At 31.7% G+C, this 24,084-nt stretch overlaps 1 protein-coding gene across 2 annotated transcripts in view; it reads right to left on the bottom strand.

Moving 5' to 3' along the window:
- Positions 1-24,084, bottom strand: part of LOC129941562 (elongation of very long chain fatty acids protein 7) — a 65,863-nt gene that overhangs the window by 25,326 nt on the left and 16,453 nt on the right. The window contains exon 1 of one of the 2 annotated variants that reach the window (XM_056050235.1): positions 13,600-13,940. The exons of the other annotated variant lie outside the window; for it this stretch is intronic. The gene's annotated coding sequence lies outside the window, so the exon portion shown is untranslated. Of the gene's footprint in view, positions 1-13,599; positions 13,941-24,084 lie in introns of those variants that run through there. 2 annotated transcript variants of the gene reach the window in all.

The following is a 24,084-nucleotide window of genomic DNA, read 5'->3' as shown; positions in this document are numbered from 1 at the left end:
GTAATTCAAATGATTCAAAGTATTATATCGAAAATTTTCGAGAAATCATTGGATTCAGCTAAAAGATTACTGTCGAGATGAAACATGCAACAATATTTCTAAAAGTTAAGTACTTTTAAATATTTCTTCAAATGCACATAATGTCAAAACGGGAACGGAATATTGATTATTTTAGAATGGATGTTATTTCCCGACTTTTTACCGTCCATGTTGAGAAAGCCGTGATACATTAAATAAAGTCCAACGTTCAGCTTGCCTATGTATAAACGGATAGCTTCGCACGACCCCATCTGCGACACTGGACACCTTACTCTACCTAACACCTCTTGACATATTTAGGAAACGAATAGCTGCAAGCTCTGCTATTCGCCTCAAAGCTTCCTTCCTGGATCTTTCTGGGAGGATACAAAATTCTTGGAAGATGGATCAATCCATTTTAATACAGATGGTTCAGATGGTTCAAAAACAAAAGAAGGGGTTGGTGGAGGTGTGTACTGAACGGCTGAAATTAAGTCTCTCATTCCTCCTTCCCAATCATTGTAGCGCGTTCCAAGCGGAACTTTTGGCGATGAAAGAAGCCAACATCTGATATCTGTATTTTCTCAGATAGTCAGGCTGCTATCAAATCCCTGGACTCTGTCTTTACAAACGTTATAACAGTCCATAATTGTCGATCATCTCTAATGGAGATGGCACAACAGTTTAATATTCACCTTTGCTGGGTGCCGGGCCATAGAGACATTCCAGGTAACTGTAAGGTAGATGATAATAATGCATGGTAATGCAAGACAATGTAAGGAGGGCAGGCACCAGGTGGAACAACATCACCACGTGTCAAGTCACAAAAAACATCTGGCCAACACTAGATTTAAAACGTTCAAGGTGCTTGCTCTCTCTAAGCAGATGGCATATAAGCTCAAAAATAGGTGACATAACCGGACACTGTCTAATAGGAAAGCACGCCAAACGACTAGGCGTATTCTTAAATGACTTTTGCAGAAGCTGTATGGACGAGGAACACGAGGCAACAATTCTTCATCTTCTCTGTACATGCTCTGTTCTGGCTCGAAAGCGCAAGAATTACGTAGGAGAATTTTCTTTAGCGATCTTAATCATATCAGCATAATCATCCTCTCAAGTTTAAGGGACTCAAACTGGTTCCATTGAGCTTAGGAGGAAGGTTGAAGATTCATATGGTATCACAATGGGCCATTAAAAATATTTTCTAAAATCATTTTTCTATCGCACACAAACATTTTTATGGTCTCAAATTAAAGCCAAGCCCGGAATGAATTTAAAAATTAGGCCTTTGGAAACGGAGTTCTAATGCATGAGAACTTGATGAAGAAATGGGTTAGAATTCAATTGAGTTTGAATTTATTGTCAAGAAATGTCTATGTTTTATTGTAATAATAAAACTAGACATCCGAAAATTCGTGCAGATTTTTTCAAACAATTCTTTAAAAGCCTTTTTAACTCTTCTACATTGCAACAAATAATCAATACATTAATTCCTTGCCTTCTGTTTTTGTGATAATTCTAATAGCTTGACTTAAGTGATATCGATATTACTTTGGTTAAACTTAAACCTCAAAAAGACTGCAGATAAATTATTGTTCTCTTTCTGTTCTGAAATTACAGAAATGTAATGAATTTATTTTAAATGGTATTTTTTTATATGAGTGATCCGATTTTTAAATCTGGGTCAACTAATCTGGTAACGAATTAGGGACAAAGAACTAAAATATCTGTTATTGCAAAGCTTTTGGATAACCTTTTTCGAGATAAATTTTAATCCATCATGAAGCAACACATTAGTTAATCTCAATATGGTTTTTGCAAAGGTAGGCTCACAAATTTGTGTTCATGTGGTAAACACAGACTTTGTTAAGGGCTTTACTAGAGCTTATTCACATATTTTTCTAGAGAGTTCAAGCCAAGGAAGGGTACATGAATAGTTTTCTTTATATTTACTCAGCCGAATTTTTTCTCATCAGAAATAAAGGTAATTTCTGGTGTTCCAGAAGGAAGTCATTTGGGTCCCTTATTATTTATACTTTTAATAACAATCTTCCGAATGTTTTTAAAAACTCTCATGCGGATAATATATAGGTTTTCTTCTCGGTTTTCGTATTTAAATACTTCTTTTGTTTCACAATGATCTAACTTTTTTTATCGATAAGTGCAAGTCAAATGATTTTTTGTTAATGTAAACAAGTGTGCTTGTATGGCCTACAATAGAACTCTCCCAAATATTATTTCAAACTATCTAATAAATAGATTTCAGTTAAAACTTTATGAATGCTTTATATACTTGGGTCTTCCATTTGATTGGGAAATTGAATTTAAATATTAATTCCGTTGTATCCAATGCATACTCCTTACTCGGATTCATCAAAAGAAACACATTAGAGTGTGAAGACACCTTCTCAGTTACAATATTTAGACTGCAGTATTGTTCGTAATATTCTTCATTCTTTAATGTTACTGTGTTGTTTGGAGCGCTCTTCAACTGAACTACATACGAATAGAATGGAAAATGTTTAACCAAAATTTCTCAGATTTATCCTTCGAAATATTTTTGATAACAATGCAGAGGGTTGTCGTCATTCTTATAATTCGAAATGCTTATTTTTGTAATACGGACTCTTGAGACTAGAAGAAAAATGTATAGTGTCATTTTTATTCGTGATATTTTGACGTCACCCATTGAATGTAAGTGTTTGCTTAACTATGTTCTTTAAGGGCTAGACCACTACTGGCTATGACATAGTTTCCATCATAAACTTTATGGACAGCGTGAACCAAATTCTGCAAGTTGTAATTAATTTAATTGTATTTATCCAGAAAATTATTTAAACATCGATTCCTAACTTTATTTAATTATTTTTGTCAATGTTTGAGTTTTAGGTATAAAAGTTAATTTGAATTTATAAATAAATTAATATATGTAAGTTCGTAGATTGCTTACTTAAATAAACAAACATATAACAAAGTTAATGTAGCCCCAGATCTATAAGCAACATTTTAAAGGTAAAACATAAGTTCAATAATCTAAATTGCATGCACAATTTTCAGAGGTCAAGACTAATCTCCTTGTATAGTAAAAAACAAAACAAACACTTCTCTTATGTGTTATATGTTTTATGAAACATTCAAAATCAAATTGTAAGGTTATGTTAATCTAATTTTATTTAGTCCGCATTAGAAATATGGAAAAAACGTTAATTTTGTTTAAATAAATCAACACTCAATCGTATCATTTGAATTCTTTTACAATTAATTATTTACCAGACCGGACTTCCACTACTGTCAAATATTACTAAAGGCATAAGTTGGACTTTATAATATACGGAAGCGTAAATATATAGTTTGCTAAATAATTGCAGACATATTCGTGTCGGTCCAGTAATGAAAGTTTATATTATCATTTTAACAACGCATAATTATAGTAATCTTTTTGTCCCGATCGATGTTGATATTCAACGTTTTATTGAAAAATTTCTTTTCTTTTTTCTTTTTTTAAGTAAAACTCGTTCAATCTTATGTAACTCTTCGTAATATTTATTTCTGGTGTTTTCTTTTTCGGTGGTGTTTTATTCGATTATAAGATGATGATGAATTATTTTAATTTGATGTTCATCATCGTTTAATACCTTTTATGAGTACATGCATGTAATATTTTAACGACCAACAGTGTAAAACAATGTAAAAGGTACATTATGTTAAATTAAATAATACATTTTCTACATATGTACATATTATGAACATTATACTTGTATTGCTTATGTAGTTAAATATTGTACATTAACGACAATTTTAAGAAATAATATTAAATAACCATTAAAGAGACATTTGATAAAAGTGAGAAATTTCTCACAGGTAAGTCAATAATAATGACATTTTAAGAATTCGCAAGTAATTAATGACAGATAGGTAAATATTTCTAAAACAAGAATGTAAATATTATGAAATTACTTGAGAAAGTAAGAGAAGTATTTTAATTGAGTTGATGCAAATCTTAACTAATGAATATCAAATTATTTATTTGGAATTTGTTAAGAGGATTGTTCATGTGTCCATTTACATGGTCAATTGATTAATATGTCATTATCGTTGGTTTGTAAACAGAGTGGTTTACAAATAAGTATAATTAAGTCTAAATTGATAAAGACAATTCATTATAACTAGGATCTTAAATAATGGGTACAAACTATAAAAGTGCGTTCTATTTCTGACGATATTCAGAAATTATTAATTAACAAACATCGTTTTTTAGCGTTCCTTAGTCCAAGATTGTAACTACTTGTAAGAATATGATGTCTTCAGGTCGTTCCTAAACTCATTCTCATTCTTAAAGAGTAAAAAAGTTAAGATATTTAACAACTCAGCTCTGGAAGAGGAATTGAAATTTTTTAACTGTCAGAGCAAATTATTTATTTACAAACGAAAAATCTTTTTTGTTTGTATCAGATGTGAGCTTATTAAAATGCTATCAATTGTTCTTAAGCTTGTTACTTGATGTTTCTTATACTTAAAAGCCCTGTTTACACTGGAATTTATTTCCCAGCTCTGATTTCAGCCCAAATGATAAGGGCTTGTTTACACTACATTAACTATTTCGTCTATTTTCACACAAAAAATAATTCTCAGTTTAAGCCTAGTACACAGCTGAAGTGAAACGAATTTTTTCGGCGGTCTCCAAGTGCAGAGCAAAATGAAAACGAAAACCACAGCGGAAAAATATTTGTGGAGAGTTCTGTCAGCTGTCAAAAACAATTGACAAGTTCTGACAGTCAGCTGCTGTAAACAAAAGTGAAAAAGTTTTGTTCGAGCTCGAATTTATGAAATTATTAAAATGAATTTTCAAAATAAAAATGAAGACGAAGATGATTTAATGTTAACGACAATAATCACCTCTGCGTCTGTGTTTTTATCTATGATAACGAAAAGAAAGAAAAAACTTCCATCTATCCGTGTTAGACCATATCTGCAGAACAGGCAGACAAAAACGCAACGGCTGAATTATTTTTGTGAAGACTATGCTCCAACTTCCAAATAGCTTTTCTTTTTTTCCTCGGAAGAGAAATCATTTTTTTTTTCTTCGGCTTATTTTTTGGAAGTTGAAGTTCACTGCTTGTTTTCATCACTTCTTGCACATCACCAATAACATCCTGAGTTTCCTATTCAGAAATGTAATGTTGGAACACATTAGAAAAATACATTTTATTAAATTTTAACTCAAAGATAAATGCAAATCAAAACACCGAAAGTCACGAGTAAACAATTTTTTTTTTTAATTTTAATTTGTAGACAATTTTTTTCAATAAATAAATTATATGTCAAACTTTCGCAAGCAATTAATATGCCGGGCAACTAGATTGAGAACGAAAAGAGTGGAGAATTGTATTAAAAAATCTAGTACAGCTTTCCACTAAAATGACAAATTTCGTCGTTCAGCGACGACATTTTTCGTTTATGACTTCGTTATGTCACTTTTTATGGGAAATTTCGTTTCGCGTCAGCAGCGTATTAGGCTTTAATATTAATTTTTTGGTTTCCATGACTTCGCTATTTATAATAAACTTAAATTGCTTATGGTTGAATTTGGCTTTTTGTTTTTAAAAATAACACGCATTTCATTTTTGATATTTATATATATATAACATAAGGTTTCTATATTGATGTTTGACTGTTCTAAATTGATTTTGACATGAAAATAAAAAATCTTTTATTTGGACTCTAGGGACCTTGAAACGTCAAAATTTTCAATTTGACAAATCGGACCCATTACAATAACTTCCTATAGAAAGTTAATAAATTAGGTGGCACAACTGTTCGTAGGGAACCAGGGCCTAATGACTTTTAACTCTCAACCTTCACCGGTGTGATTTATTTCAGGGATGAAGGGGATCTACGTTTTTATGCTGAATCCGAAATTATATGAGAAGGCACTTTTAATGACAAGAATTACTTTTGGAGGATTTGACAATTCTTCGCAAATGGTAGTACCAGTGAGTAAACTTTTTAAGTGGCATATAGGCAGGGATTAAACCAAGACATTTGGGATGACATTTAATTAATACAACCTCCGAAGGAAAAAATATATAATTTCCAAAAAAATTATCGATTGTGAATTATGTATGAAACAATATTGTCGGTAACCCAATTATTTTCACCGCGTCTACCTCCAACTCAAGTTTATTTAGCTAAGTTCCAAAAGTTACTGGTTTTCCTTAAGTCAATTTTACTGTCATTATTGCTTAGGGCTTAAGTAGTTTTTCATATATTTCCGCTTGTGATGAGCGGAAAAAGAACACCTCGTATCTACATAGTAATCACTGTGTTAGCCAGACACAGTCTTATGTTAGGTGTTAACATTGGTAAAAAAGCCCTCTACATTTACAAATGTTTTTCAAATGTCTTCTTTTGTTCTTAAGAAAGCATCGTAGGAGTTCTTTTTTTAACTTGTACTACTATGAGGTCAAATTAAATTAATCAACTGGTGCCAACTTTGAATGTTTCCATGCGGAGAAACTATCAACCAAATCTCCTAAAATTATGCATAAGTATAGAATTATTAGCTAATTATTTCCAGTCTCATTAAATATTATCTACCGGCTAAAGGATTAAAGAAGAAATATTCGATTTTATGTCAGAATTTCTATTATCTAAATCAAATCTAAATGTATTCAAAATTAAAACAGCTAAGAGTCAGACAAAAAAAAAATGCAAACAAAAACTCAATTTTTTGCTATCATAGTTAAAGAATCAAAACTTCCTAAAACGTGAACATTAATATTCTATCTATCTAATAAAACGTAATAATATAACCTTGTGGCTCATGGACACATTAAATTTAAATAAATGTTAAAAAAAAAACTTTTTTCATGACTTTCATTCCAAAGTTAGGGGGATATTTCCGCACCACAATAAATTAAGATTTTGATAAAACACATTTATAATTAGAATTTTAGATTTAAAATATTTTGTTTCTAACTTAAATTAACACAACTTTTTTTGAATGGTTCTACATAAAAATCAACAAATAGCTAAATCATATCCGACACGATAGTCATATAGTTAGTTAGTTATATATTTATTAGAATAATCTCCATCACGCGCATTTCTAATTTGAAAATATATAAAATAAAACATCAATCGTAAGGAATTTTTCATTTGCATAAATTTGATTGTTATTATTTGATCAGCATTAAAAAATTTTGAATTATACAATAATTAAAAATAAGAATACTAACATAGTAAAAATTATAAATAAATTATTAAACAAAAAAGTGAACCATGATAGTGATTATGGAATTCGCAGAATTTACTTCTTTGAAGTCAAATTAAGCAAATTATAGCAGACATAGACTCTAGACGAATTAACTAGCGTTTCACGACGTGCATATTATATTTTGGCCAGTTTTTATGGTAGCTGTCGCTTTTGAAGATGTCATATTTTGACATTTGATAAATAAAGACTAAGCCATTTGACAGGTCAAGATGACATAAGAATTGACAAACAATTTCCTTTCAAGTTAGGCATTTTAATTGGAAAGATGACTGGAAAGGTAGTCAAGAAAAAATCTGCTAACTATCAAGTCAATTCCACTTGTATGTCAAAATGACAGCTAATTATAATTTTTCAATTTCAAACTTAAAGCTGAACTTTATTACTCTGTGATTTATTTATTTTTCACAATTTTATTTGATTTTTATGTAAAAGAATTTATTATGAACTTGAAAAGGAATAACTAATGTTTCTTTAAAATACAAAATACAAGTGGAGATGGAATTGTAGCTTGCTTGAGGATTAATTTTATAGACTCAAGGTAGAAGTTAGTGAAGTAAAGTTCCGAGTTTGAAGTTTATGACACTTGAAAAACTAAATACTTTCCTTAGTCAACATTTACGGTCGAGGAATTCAGTAGACTGCACATGGAGTCCCGCATATTGTCTGGACCTGCCCTTTGCTTTGTAGTTAGAGTTCAAAGTTTCGAAATAAAAGGTATGATCGTGTTATTTCTCGAAGTTGTGATTGTTCACCTAAGTTTTGGGATCCTACTCCTTATAATAAATAAATGTGTCAGACAACTATGGGAACGCTGCAATTAATCAAGATCGAAAGTCAATACTCGATAGATAAACTCCTAGAAGATGCGTCAGTTCGCTATAATCCAGACCTATTTTTATTAAATAAAAATTCTAAAATTCAACTTGCTTACTATTTCCTTGAGCGCAGTTACATAAATCTATGTACGTTTTTTTTTGCCAATGCTTCACAATAAATTCAACATTTTTAAAATAGAATTCAAGAAGTTATCGAAGACATAAAATCACAAATGTGCGAATTTGTTATGGAAAACTTTATGAAAAGGATAAAGTGCTGCAACGATAGCCGTGGCAGACATTTCGCTGAAAATTCTTTCTATTAAGTGTTTTTTGTTGGAATTCCATAAGTACAGTGAGAAATTGTCAACAAAAGGTTCTGCAGTAGCCAGATTTTTGTATTTAAAAATTGGTACAACTGAAAGAAGATCTGTCAGAATGATAATAAAAAAACATACAAATAAGAGAAAGACAGTTTTCAAAAAGAAATGTTAAGAAAACATCTGGAAACTGAGATTATATAAAAAAAAGTTTGTTCGTAGACTTCTATGTGGTGTTGAAACGAGCTTGAAGCTCGCCTCAATTCCTTATATACGTGAATCGAGTTAAAATAAGCTGGATTCGTCTCGAATCCCGTCGGGGATCGCAGTCGAGATAAAATTTGTGAAGAAAAAAATGTATGGAGGAGATGGTTTTACATGTTTATTTGCATGTTTGAGTATAAAAAACATAGTTTTGTTTTAATCAAATTACTTGCACTTCACACATCGAAAACATCGAAATACTATTTGCATTTTTATAAAGTGCTGTCAAATTTAATCATTTTTAAATCTTTTTGTGCAGTGGAAACACCAAAAAGTTTTATTTAATCTAAACTGAGATAAGCCTTTGGTGGAAACATAGCAAAACATAAATATCTTTTCTATTGTTTTCTCTTACAAAATAAGCCCACTTAGTCCATTTTCACTAACAAAACTAAATAATATCAACAGTAATAGATTGATTTTCTCCCCAATGGAAAACACACATGATTCCAAATGCACAACTACTCAACGAACACTCACATCGAGATACAAATGCAATATCAATCGTACCAACATTTGAGAACGAAATCACATAAGATCCATTAGAGATTCGTATAAAACCCATCCATAGTAAGATTCTACTCTAACCTTTACCGGTGTTATTCATACTATGGATATTGGTTTTGTTAATGGTGTAAAATCCTACTATACTATGGATAGATTTTCTAACAAAACACGAATATTGTTAATGAAGAAGAAATACTTTTTTTTTCAGTCTCAAAATGTTACCATTTATCAAAAACCCCAATAGATATTACATTAAATACCATTTCGTACAAAACCTATCCATGGCTCTAATTTAAATAGTTTTAAGTCTAATAGCAGTCTTAAAATTTGACATAAGCTTCTCGTTAAAGTATTTAAAATCATCCAACAAGTAACAAAATAATGACACTACCTTACCTACAGCTTTATTTAGTGATTAATTCAATAGTTCAATGTTGTTAACAAAACTTCCGAAATATCTTAAACCTTTTTCTAAAGAGTTTAGAATTTTCTTGCTTAATTAGTATTTAATAATTTAATCAAAAAAGATTTAAAATTTCTTGAGGAAATAATTTAACATAAAATACTTCCATACGGAAATTATTATTATTTATTTTTGGTTTTTCCTTCAAACTAAAAGAACACGCAAAAATGTGTATTGTGATGTTAACCTTTTAATAAATAGTTTTAACTATTTATTATGAATCAATTTTACATAACTTGTTCTATGTAACTTTGCTTAATTTTAGGGTGTTAATGTTGTTACAATAATACTAAATAATACTGGACAGAGTTAATGATCATCTTTCACTTTTTAACAAATTTGCAATAAAATTCTAAAGCAATAAAAAAATATCTTTCTTTAAGGTCGAATGACTGAGTACCAACTCATTGAAAAGTTTATATTCGCAATTTTGCGAATCACATTTAGTACGCTATACACACCACGCTAAGCCGCTGCTGGGTGACCTGGAAACCTTATTAATTATGAAAGAATATATCATAACATTATGACCCATTGTTTAAGGTGTTATTAACACACAAAAATATAAACAAACTTTCAATACACATTTTGTTGATTTACTCGTATACATAGTAAGAGTATGTTGAGAAATTTAAAATATTTCAGTTCTTATATTAATAAAAAATGCTGAGTATTGAGTATTAATTTTTCTCGTGTTCTTCTTTATTTAAATTTATTAACCGGTGTTTTTTGATTGAGAGTAGGTATTAAATTGCTGATAGAATCTTTATACGACACACGACGGCCTTGAATGTTGATTAAATTATGTAGAACATGATGTTTCTTTGATATTCTGATGTTCAAGCTAAACACATAGATACTTAAAGTATTGTCGTTATTTCTGGTTCTTGAAAAAGGGAAAGGGTTTATCTTTTAAGAACTGTTTTTATAAGATTGTAAAATTTTATTTTGTTAAGATCTTAGAAGAACAAAATATGAAAAAGTTAAAAAGTTTTTTATTTAGAGTTTCAGAAATAAACATTAATTTGGTTACAAAATAGATGATTAGTTTGGAAAAACAAATTTTGGCTTGAGTAAAGATCTGACAAACAACAACAACTTAAAATCATATTATAATTTGTAAATTTTTCATATACAACAATAGTTAAATAGATAATATGTAATATTTGTTATCAGTGTTTTAGAAGAATTGTAGCAGAATTTTGAATATGCAAAAATTTTGAAGTATGTACAATAAGATCATAGTTATTTGAACTTTTGAGAATATTCATTGAGTAGTCAACACGTAGAATATTAGAATTTATGAAAATTACTACTTAGAAATTCTGCCGAGTTAGAAAATGGAATTAACAATTAACTATTTGATGTCACACTCACTTTTAGAAAGAGAAGACTCATAAATATTGAAACAAAGCAAAAAAGACTTAGCTAACTTGTCATTATAGAAATATTTACCCTTAACAAACAAAAATATTAATTTTCTGTTTTTATAACTAGGTACCCTACTTTGCAATGTTTTATAAAATAGACTGTCAACACAATAACTGATATTAATTTTTATTTTAAAAAAAAGTATGCTATTTTATACAGTTGCATTTAATTAAATTATGAAGTCTTTAAAAAGTACTTTGAAATATTATATTTATAAATTATTGTACAAAAATGTTTAAGTTTAAACTTTAAGTACACAAAATAATCAAATATTTCATAAAATTAATTTTATAAATGCAACTTAATTCGTAGTGGAAATAGTTTTAAACAGTAAAGTAGAATGTGAAAGCCTTTTAAGTACTTTTACAAATTGAAATCACAAAGATGGCTTCTTTTTCTGACATTTCAGTTTTCTAGAATTCATCCTGTTTGTTTTGTCACGAACTGTCATTATTAAGAAGTGTTCAGATGCAAAGATTTTAATAGAAGAGTTAAGTATGTTTCTAAAATTTTGAAATAGTAATTAAATTGCTAAACTATAGTCAAATACCTAACTACATAAGTTGTTCAAAATTTTGCGCTAATTTTTTTAAATTTGACTATGTTTGGGAATAAACATGTTGAAAACCTTAACTAAATATGAAAATAATAAGATAATATGACGGCGAATCATATAAAAATTACATAATTTTGAATTTTGAAAAGCTAAGAAAGCAGAATTAGTGACTTAAGTAAAAGTAATACTCGAAAAAGGGCTATAAAAGTAATAAAAGACTTTCGAAATGTAATTTATTAATACAAACATGTCATGCCATTCGATATATTAAGAAACATTTAGCTTTCCAAAAATTTTGAACAATTTGGTACAGTTTTTAATTTTTTCTTACAAAAGTTATATCCACTAAACACTCAAAATTAATTTAGCACTAAATTTTGAAATGTAAATAAGTTAATTATTTGTATTAATTTCAAACTATACAATGTTTTCTACTTTAATATTTGATGAGATTTCTGAAAGAATGGTATTAGTGATAGTTTTCAAGTTTTAACCTTTAAACAAAATTCCCAATTGAACTTTTTCTAAAGTACAAAATTTAAATTGTTAAACAAAAACAAGAATTCGAATGTTTAAATATTCTTTCCGAGTTTTAAATCCTTTAAGTAATAAAACTTACTTAATAGGAACGAATATTTCCCGTTTATTAATATCAGTTAAATGCTCTCCGCGAAAGTCAGAAATTGATTTCTGAAAATGTTGTTGATTATGTTGCTAATATTTCTAGAGTATAAATCTTTACAAAAAACTAATAAATTTATATTGTTAAACAAAAATAAGATTTCGAATTTTTAGGTATTATAGGAATTAAAAAAAAATGAATTTTTTTACCTAACATGAAATTGTTTGCAAATAGGTAACTGCAACACAAAAACTTCATCATAGAATCAGCTTTGACATTTGCATTTTTGGGTCATTTTGCAACTGTGGGTCAAGAGTCAAGACCTTGAAAACGATTTAAATTTTATTACTTCCGCTTGTAAAAAGAAGTTAAAATATATCCGAAGGTTTTTCATTGATCTTCGTGTGTTAAGCTTTGAGGAAGTAATCAAGAGTAATCAAGGGAGATGATTAGAGACTTTCAAGAATATTTCAAAAAATCTAAGTGAACATCAGATTCTAACCTAACCTAAAAAATAAAAATGTATTCTTTTTTAATTTTTTGGGATTAGATTTCGGTTTGAATAAAAATAATAATGTACCTACGCTAAGCTAAATTTTTTTTCGAAAACTTTACCAAAAATAGAACGAAAAATGAAAAAAAAAGAATTATTTTTGTATTTAAAAATACATATTTTTTTTTAAGTTATTGGAGTGTTAATTTTTTTTTCGAAAACTTTACCAAAAATAGAACGAAAAATAAATTTTTTTTGAAGTTTTTGGAGTGTTAAGAAAAGTTAGCTTCTCAACTCAAGAGTTTCAGAAATAATAATTAATTTAATTTCAAAAAAGGTAATTAGTTTCGAAACACAAATTTTGTACTAAGTAAGCCTGTGTCAACACAAATTTTGTATCACATAACAATTTTGAAATTGGTTATTTACAAAAAAGATAGATAAAGTATAAATTTACAATAATAGCGAAAGTTTATCTCTTTTTATTAAATACAATTCGAAAATCGTAAACAAAAATTAAAAACTGACTTTTTTGACGAAAAGAGAAGATTTCTACCCCAAAAATTCCCAAGCAGTATTAATATGTTTTTATTCGTAATTTTAAATTCAATTTCAAATCCAACGTTTTTCTAAGCTTAAATTTGAAAAATAACGCACCAGCACAATTTCAAATAAGTCTTTAATTGCAAAATCGTAACTGAAACGATCAAAAAGTTCTTATATCACTAAAAAATGTCTATTAATTTTGTTAAAGAATTGTGATTTAAATAATTATCCACCACACCAATTTCTAATATTAAAAAAATTGTCTAAAAGTTTTCTTAAACTTACAGTAGAATTACTGCTTCACTTTTTGTTAAATTTTCTTTAAACAACTTTGCTTCTCTCACTGTTTTTTTTTAGATTTTTCTTCTGATTCAATAATAATTTTTATTTAATCCTGAATTCACTTTTAGCCACTTGGAACTCTTTTATTATTACTGATTTATGATCTTGAAGAGAGAGAGAGCTTCAGCCACTCCGCTGACACTGGTGACTTGAGACTAACTTAAAAATGAAATTGATTCTGAACCGATAGCCGTCCGGGCCTTAAACAAACTGATACCAAGTCTTAAATGATTATGTGTATAAATAAAAGTGAGGATTTGCCATTTTGTCTTTTGAATTGAACCAAACACATATGAGACACGACCAACTTCTTATACGACAAACGCGAAACGATCGACGAACGCGACGACGACCACGACGACGACGCTACGTGCCTTGCTTTAACCACTATTCGCGTCACATACATCATATTATACACACTTGTTGTGATCGTACGTCATTTATTCTTTGGTTTATAATTATGATCAAAAACCGATATCATTAAAAATCAATTATTTTATAGCAACAACACAAAACAGCAAGTTGTAGGTTTTTGAATTTTTGTGGGTTTTTTGAAGCGCACTCTCTGTTGATGCGTCTGATGATGCGTTTAACTTCATACAATTGAGTTTTCTAATCTATTACAATTGTTCGGTACGACCGACGACGACGACGGTACGACTGCGAGCGTAAGTAAGTACAACTCTCATTCATTTAGTTACACTTAGTGCAAACATTGGTCTTAGGTATTTTTGTAATTGCATTTTCGAGCATTTGGTCAAGGAGAACCTACATCACCAACGATTTACAGTCTGATTAATCAATGATTCAGGTAGGTATAGGTAAGCTAAGGTAAGGTAAGGTATATCAATAGGTACAATGGCCTGAGATTATTGATTTCAGAAAAAAGGTAAATATGAGTAAGATATCGTCATTAGGTTTTGTTATGTTACTTTTGTTGACAAGGTCAGTTTTTGGAACTTAAGTCAGGTGAAATTATTTGTTTAAGAGATTAAATTTATAAATACAAAAGAAATCAGGATAAGTTAAATGGGTTTTGATTGATTTTTTAGTATTTTGTTGTCGTTAATACGACAAGGACAAGGGCATTCGTTTTGAATTCATAAATATTGCAATGACTGGGAAAGACAGAGTGTGCTGAGGTATTCCACATTCGCGTAGTACGACCAAAGAAAGCATCTCTATACTTGACAGTTTAATTGAATTTTTACTTGAAGGTATACGGACACGGATAATGAATGTTATTTCATTGCTTTTTAGCTTGAAATAATCCGTTAAATAAAGATGAAAAAATTCGAAACAAGATACTTAACGTAGGTGCCCAATCGACGTAAATGAATAAATCACCTATCAATTTGAAAGCTCTTCGTTGAATACTGTTCAAAGGACTTAAGTACATAAGAAGAGCACCAACCCAAGGGGGGGGGGGCTAATGGGTTGGATTTATATAAGGGTTTGTTTAAGTGTTATAGCCAGATAAGTGTTTCAGGCAACCATAATTTTCTGTCGGTACTTTTATGGTTATTGCTTATGTGATCTTTTCACAAAAGGTGATTGTTTATACAAATGCTGATATTTCTACTTACTTACTTTGGTCCTTTGGGAACCCCTTTAGGGGCATAGGGCCTCTACTACGCCTACGCGCCATCGCGCCACATCCGGAGGTGTGTTTCAGCTCCCTCCAACTCTTGCCTAGTGACTCGGTCGTTCCTTCTTGTGTGAACGGATTCCACTGCACTCAATTGCCACTTCGTATTATAGAGTCTATAGGTTCCTGAGCTGTCCTTCTATGAAGAAGCTCAATTGATATACGGTTTGGCCAGAAAATCCTTAGGATGTTACGAAGACATCTATTCACGAATGTTTGCAGCCTTCTTGTAACCGCTGACGTAATCTTCCAAGTGCTGCACCCATAAAGAAGCACAGATTCGACATTTCTGCGAAACGGTCGTAGCTTTGTTATATTTATAGATAGTGAAAAAGTTGGCAAGAAGATCAGGGGTAGAATCGGCTAAGATGTTTGTTGATGACAATCCAAATGATTGAATTTGATCTACGTAACTTGATAGTCAAATTGAAGATGAAATGTTTGTTAATGAACACCAAATATTTTTAATAAATATGATTTAAAATCATGAAAATTAAATTTTTATTTTTAAAATCATGAAATGAAAATAAAAATAAAAATAAACCAGCATAGGTGTTCTTATATGCGTTTTGCCCCGATGTAATGGTGGGGCTCATCAGAAGATGAGCGTCAAGACAAAGTGATTCCATCCCAGGATTTAATAAGGTTATCATTCATTGCTGTAAAGCAGGGTTGTGTTTCTATATTGTGGGCAAGGATTAAACACAGTGCAAGCAATTAAAAAATGAGGACAGGATCAGAAAGGAGATACCGATGGACATTTGTTTTAAGTGTCTGCTTACTGTAATTAGAGGGAAATATCGAGCCTGGTAAATCATTCATAAAAAAAGAATCTCTGTACTTTACAGAACGTCCAAAATTGGGCTCAAGCGTAAATTAATGGGCATTCCTAGAAGAATGGGTACTAAAGTTGAATTGTTTGAGGGAAGGAATGTAACTAGATCCCTAGACTATTGTTTGTGCAAACAGCGATAAAATAATGACAGGCATGAAACCTTTCGACGCACGATGCTTAAGAGATACAAACGTTTCAGTAAGACAAAGGTCACCTTTTGTTTTTAACTTCTAATGGGAAGTTATTGTAATGGGTCCGATTTGTCAACTAAAAAATATTGACATTTCTCGACGTTTCAAAGTCCCTAGAGTCAAAATAAAAGATTTTTAGAAAGATGTCTGTGTGTGCGTGTGTGAATACGTTCGTAACATCCGTGCTTTCGGCACGTCTTTTTCTTCGTCCATAGCTCAAGGACCAAAAGCGATATCGACTTCAAAAAAATGTTGTTATACAGATAAAAATGCAGAAAGATACAGAAAGGGCTCGCAAAAAAATTGCGCGGGTGTTTTTTTTTGTCCATAGCAGTTTAAAAAAAGGTGAAAATTTTGGTTAACCCTCATGAACCAAAAACGCTAGAGACTTCAATTAAATTTTATATTATATATTGTTACGTGATACCAAACAAGTATATTTTTTGAAAAAAAATCCAATTAAAGATTTTTTTTATAAATCAAAAAAACTGAAAAAAAACTGTCACCTTCAAAATTTTACTAATACAAAATGATTTTGTCTACAAAATAATTTTGTGCAACGAAAAGTAACGCTTTTAACATTTGGTAAGATTTTGAAAAAAATCAAATAGATAGTTTTTTTTTACAAAAAATAAAAACCTGAAATTTACTTTCGACTCATAGCTTTTCAAAAATTAAAAATATTGCCTTCAAACTCTTTTTTTTTTCACGGAAAATATTGTTTACGATATTCAGTAGTTTTTTTTTTAATCCCACAGTCCGTTTTTTCGTTAATAAAATAAAATCTACAAGAAATAGTAAACAAATTTGGTAAAAATTGATGTTCGGTTCTTGATATCTCTCAAATTACTTTTATTCATCCAATTTGTAAAAATTTGAGAAATGCTACTAAAATTGGTACAAATTTGTTTTTGACTAAAAATCTATTTAACAAAACTAGATTTTCAAACTAAACTATTTCCTTATGTGAAAAATATTGTTCCTAATTTAAAAATGTTTAAGAATAATTCAACTAACAACTTTTTTAACCCAACACGAAAACCTACAAACTTATAAGTAAAACAAATCGACAGACGGGATGGGAAGTTATTAGTGTGGGTCGCATTCCAGCCTCTTTTTAAAGATCTCATTTAAATTTCCTCCAAGAGACTCAAGTGATATTTTTAGACGAATATATACCTTATATGTTATAGCGACATCAGAAGGGGTGATCTTGCAGCCGCGGAGAAAACATAAACACTAAGAAGTGCTCTAGGAGACTTCAAATATGTACTCACTACCTAGAATTGAAAGCTATTTAGTCTCCTCGATGCAAGTACCACTCTTGGAAAGTGGAATTGAGTTTTTGAAGCATTATCTTCTATATTGTTTAATGAGCTGCCGTTGATAGTCCACATCGAAGGACAATGATGAGAATCTGAATATGAAAATGAAAAACTGAGGGACCTGTCATCAGTTAAACAATTAAGTAAGTTAAAAATTTCAGACGAAAGATCATTTATAAAAATAAGGAAGACAAAACGGACACCAGCGTTTTTTTTGTGGATATCAGATTTTAACTCGTCCAATACTATTTTAATTAAAAGGCCATTGTTACTCAGCAAAGAAGAGATTCATCAATACTAAATACACGCATTTTTAATAAGAGAGCTTGATGCCAAACTTTTTTTTTACTATCTCCAAAAACATATAAAGATTTGTTCCACTGCACTGTTCGGTGAGATAAACTGTGAGATCACTAGTGGACTTATTGCCATACTGCAGGTCATTTAAAAGCTTCCATTCCTCAATTTTTTGCTCAAACTACAAATTGAGCAGCCATTCCATTACCTAAGAAAGAAGCGACGTACTCATAAGTGCAATTGGCCGATAGTTAGAAGGAATTTGCGGGACAGTCGGGACAAAGACTATTTTCCTTCCACTCAGAAAGAGACATGTAGAATAGGACAGATCGAAAAGCTTAAATCAGGTGGCGCAACAGTCCGTTGAGAACTAGGGCCTAGTCTCTCAACCAATTCTATGTGCAACTAAAATTGTCAGGTATGGAGGAGACCTTCTGTTTTTAAGATGAATCCGAACGGCTGCAACTTGCGAAAGCACTTTTCATGACAAGAATTCCTTTTGGAGGATTTGTTAATTCCTCGCAAAAGGCAGTACCCGTGACAAAATTTTACTTGTTGAGGCAGGGATTGAACCCATGACAATGGAATGGTACGGGATCGAAAAGCTTACGCAGTGATTTTGACTGCGTTGAAAACAGCTGTTTAGAACAATAGCAATATGTCAAGATCGTTAAGGCCTCTAGCAACTGTACGAGAGCGGAAGAAGAGTGGTCCCATAGAATCGCTTACGCTTTCAAGTACATGTGTAGTCATGTCACTCATTGACAGCATCGAATTAACAGCAAACTGTGCTGCAAGCAAATCATGTGAATCTTGAAATGAATATAAAAGGCTGAAGGAACTGTTGTCAGCAAAGTAGGTAAGTGGATTAGAAGATTCAGACATGAGGTAAAGTAAAAATAATAAAAGTGGCGGAGACAGGACAGAACCCTGGGACAGACCATCGTTTTTTTGTGGTTTTCAGACTTCAACCCATCGAATACTACTTGAAGGGTTCTAAAATGTAGTGTCTTCTTATTTATTTAAAAAAAAAAATAATAGGGATATCACAGTTTCGAAAGGCGATAACTCCTTAAACCTTTCTGTCTAACTGACTTTCATTTATTAAGTATACATTTTCATCCATTCAATAGATTTAGAAACCTGACTTAAAACCGCAACATAAAAAGAAAAACATTGACCAAATTCAATCTTGATTTATGCGTCAGGCAATTTTCTTTTTAATTGAAAACAGAACCCAAATTATTAAAATTCTTAACATCAGTTAGCCAACAATATCAAAAAAAGAAATTGTTTTGCTCTAAGTCTTAATTTTCTATTAAAAACAAAGACATTTTAAATGTTTCTTAACATGCATAGGTATCTTCCTAAACGTAACCAAGTTCTGTATGTTGATCTTATTTACACAAGAAAAAAAATATAATATTAACAATGACTAAAGTAGAAATTCCCAAATTACCAACTAAATGAACCTTCAGAAAAAGTTAATTACAAGCTGGAGGGCATAAATATATAAAACCTATGGAAAGACTGGTCTTTCAGTCAATTGCAGTTTTTTGATTTTGTTTTTGTTTTTCTTTTTGTTCATTATTTTTGTTTTTCGAAGAAAAACCATATTATGAGTCAAACATATTTTAGTGCATTCCAATTATAGGTACCTTACTTACCTATAGGAGGTATCTTTTTGTTCATTTACCGGTTTATGACGATTTCTCTGAAAAGCCCATAAGGCATCATAAAATAAATACGTCAATTTCTACAGACATGGTACTCGTATCTTAAAGTTTTTATTATTTTTATACTTATGAGTGGTAAAATTGGGGTTGCATTTAGTAATACCATTTTTGGATATGAGAGTAAAAGTAAGTACATTTTTAGAAGATAAGGTATATTTAGAACAAACTAGATACTTCTTTGTAGATAACTATCAAATAGAAAAAGTTGATCGAAATGTTATTTAGATAAGTTTCTTTGGTATTGTTATAGAAATACATTATTTCATAAATTATATAGAAAAAAGAGGCTGGGATGCGACCCACACTGATAACTTCCTATCATGTCTGTCGATTTGTCTTGCATAAAAGGTTTGTAAATTTTCGTGTTTTTTAAAAAAAAATTGATGAAAATGATTCCAAAAAATTTAAAAATTAATACAAATATTTTACATATAACAAAGTAGTTTGATTTTAAAATCTTTTTTATTCATTAACCAATTTTTACCAATTTTAGAAGCATACGCATAGAATGTCGAAAACAATATTTTATGTGAGATAAAATAAGTTTGAAACCAATACTTTTAATTTTTGGGAAGCTATTTGAGTCGAAAGTACCAGTTTCCTGAAGCCGCACTTAACCGTCAACGTGTTTCCGTTGCCTGCTTCCTTGACGTCAAAAAGGCGTTTGACAGCGTTTGGATCGAAGCGCTCATACATGAATTAAACATGCTTGGTTTCCCACCCGGTCTAATTAAAATTTTGTTTTCATTAATTTTTTCCAGGAACTTCTTGTCCAGTTGGGAAAATGCAAATCTTCATTGAAAATCATAAGAGCAGGGGTAGCTCAAGGCTCTAAACTTGGACCGTTTGTCTTCAACTTACTGACCAGCGACCAACCCGCATCCAGCGACTGTGAGAGTCTTCTTTTCGCCGATCACATACACTTCATCGAAGTCCCCCATTATTGCAGCCAGGAAGATAGAGTCCACCTTAGCAGACTGTTCAACTTCTACAACAAATGGGGAATAAGAATCATCACCATGAAAAAGGAACTAGTCTGTTTCCGAAGGTCCAAAAACGGTAGAGGTCGATCGGCGACAAGGTGCAGAAGCATTTCTATCTCATTCCCAGATGGATCAGTGATAGCAGCTAAGAGAAATGCCAAATATCTGCGTATTCACTTCAACGAGTAGTTAAAATTCAACCCCCACTCGAGAGCTGTCTTAAGAAAGGCTAACATGGCACTGCACCGCCTTAACCTTATCTTCAAAAGAAAAATGGGACTCTGCCAGACTACCAAATTATTATTTACAAGCAATTATAACGTCCCATCGTCGCCTACAGCGATGTGGTTCACAATCTCAAAGACAGCCATGAAGGACCTTCTCGTCTTCAAAAGAGTAGAGGAGAGAGGAACACTGGCTTCTTAGACGAAAAAAAAGAGAGCATGAGAAGCGCGCGATCGAGAAGATAGAGGGATGTCACAACAGGAATGAGGTTCGTAAATTTTACCAAAAGGTAAAAAACTCCCAAGGGTATCAGCCACGAACCGAAGCCTGTAAAGGCGATCAGGGTAACATCGTAGTAGAACCGCAGTCGATGCTGAGAATATGAAAAGATCACTTCTCCAAATTATATAACGTCGATGACGAACCGAATTCCGCTGTAAGGGAGATAGAACCACTTAACCTCGACGACGCAGATCAACAATTTTGCCAACCCGACCCAGACGAAGTGAAGATAGCTATATCTAAACTTAAGTCAAACAAAGCTGCTGGAGCTGACGGCATCGCTGCCCAACTATTCAAAGCAGCAGGCGATAACTTGGTACGGAGCATGCATCAACTCATCTGCAAAATATGGTCGGAAGAAAGCATGCCCGATGAGTGGAATCTCAGCATAGTGTGCCCGATACATAAGAAAGGAGACCCTCTAAACTGCGCCAACTACAGAGGCATCAGTCTCCTTTACATTGCGTAAAAGATCCTCTCTGCCGTATTATGTGAACGTCTGATGCCATTCGTCAACAACCTGATTGGTCCTTATCAGTGTGGCTTCAGACCAGGAAAGTCCACTATCGACCAAATATTCACACTACGGCAGATCTTGGAAACGACCCAGGAACTTCAAATCGATACACACCACCTCTTTATCGATTTTAAAGCCGCGTATGACAGCATCTATAGGGAAGAGCTCTACCGAGCATTGTCTAGTTATGGCATCCCTGTCAAACTTATCCGTTTGTGCAGAATGACGATGGAGATTGCACGCTACTCTATCAAGGTCGGAAAAGATCTCACCGATGCAATTGATGTTAAAAAGGTTTTAGACAAGGCGATGCACTGACATGCGACTTCTTCAACATCGTTCTGGAAAGAATTTGTCAACACTAGAGGCACAATCTTCCAAAGGTCCATCCAATTACCCGGATACGCTGATGATATTGACATAATTGGAAGATCAAAGCGTGATGTCAGGGGAGCGTTTTTGAGCATTGCGACGGAAGCGAAGAAGATGGGTTTAGTGGGCAATGAGGGCAAGACAAAGTACATGCTGTCATCAAGATAGGACACTGAACAACGACGTCTTGGACAAAACGTCACCATGGACAGCTATAACTTTAGTTAAGGACTTTGTCTATTTAGGCACCGCTATTAATACAGACCCTGCTCTGCCTGTGCCACCTTAATTTAAAAAAAAATAATTTTCGGAATTGACAAATCCTTCAAGAGTAATTCTTGTCATGAAAAAGTACTTTCTCAAACTAGCCGTTCGGATTCGGCCTAAAATTGTAGGTCCATTCCATTCCTGACAACAGTACTCTCACACAGGAATGGTTGAGAGTTGTAAGTCACTAGGCCCTGGTTCACAACGGAATGTTGCGACACCCCATTAGATTTTTTTGATTAATAGATACAACGACACCAGCGCTGAAATCAAACGAAGAATAACTCTTGCAAATCTCTGCTTCTTTGGATGCTTCGAGGAAAAAATTCTTCGGGTGATTTTTGGTCCCGTACGTATAAATGGAGAATAGAGGAGAAGATATAACGACGAACTGTACGGTCTGTAAAGCGACACTGACCTAGTTAGCAGTATTAAAGTCCAACGGCTTAGATGGCTAGTTCATGTAGAGCGGATGGACATCAGAGCTCCAGCGCGAAAGGTCTTCGAATCCAATCCCGAGGGACGGTGCAGTAGAGGAAGACCGCGACTCAGGTGGCGCACCCAGGTGGGAGAGGACCTCAACCAACTTGGCGTGCGAAAATGGAGACAGCTAGCTAGGGACCGAGCTGGCTGGAGACGCATGTTGGTTGAGGCCCAGGTCCGCTCGGACTGTAGCGCCACCTTAAGTAAGTAAGTAAGCAAAATAAAGACAATTATTTTATGTCCATTGTCTTATTTCGGAAAAGATTTCGCACGTTGCAAATTAGAATTTGGTGAAACGTAATTTTCAAAGAAGAGGTGCAAGTTGCAAGGTTAAAAAGTAGAAACTTTCATTTGAAACAGGGCCCAGGTTTTTGTGTTTACTACAAAACATAAGAACCTACAAAAATACTATAAAATTGGTTTGAGTTCTTGTCAGGAGTTATCGCTGTGTGTAGCATCCATATTTTTAACTTTTATACTATTGTAATGGGTCCGATTTGTCGGATTGAAAATTTTGACAGATTTTGCAGAAAAGAATCTCAAGAACATTGAGTGGGTGTTTTTTTTTACCGCAGCAGTTTAAAAAAAGTGAAAATGTTGGTGAAAACGCTAGAGACTTGAATAAAATTTTATGTAATATAATGTAAATTCTACCAAACAAGTACATTCGAAAAAAAAATCCAATTAATTGTTTTTTTATAAATCAAAATCATAAATCAAAAAAAAAACTGACAACCTCGAAAATTGTACGAACACAAAACAATTTTGTGTCACGAAAAATAACGTTTTTAACATTTGCTAAAATTTTGAGAAAAATCGAATTGACAGTTTTTTTTTATAAAAAAAAACATAAAAAAACAATACTCAAAGTTTTTAAAAATTGATTTTCTACTCAAATTCAAAAATTTGAGATTTTGGTTTCCAGCTAATTTTCCTTATAGGAAATATTGTTTTCATGATTCTGTAAAATTGTGAAAAAAATCAAAATTACAGTTTTTTTTACAAAAATAAAAACCTAATACTAAACCTAGTTAAAAATTTACTTTCGACTCAAATAGCTTTTCAAAAATTAAAAATATTGTCTTCAAACTATTTTTGTTTCACAGAAAATATTGTTTTCAATATTCAGTAGTTTTATTTTATAAACATTTAACAGTCCGTTTTATCATAAAAAAAATAAAACCTCAAGAAATAGTACGTAAATTTGGTAAAAATTGATGTTCGGTTCTTGATATCTCTCAAATTAATTTCATTCATCCAAAAAAAA

This window comes from Eupeodes corollae, chromosome 1, assembly GCF_945859685.1.
Source record: "Eupeodes corollae chromosome 1, idEupCoro1.1, whole genome shotgun sequence".
Lineage (NCBI taxonomy): Eukaryota > Metazoa > Arthropoda > Insecta > Diptera > Syrphidae > Eupeodes > Eupeodes corollae.
This window is presented reverse-complemented; position numbering and strand designations above follow the sequence as displayed.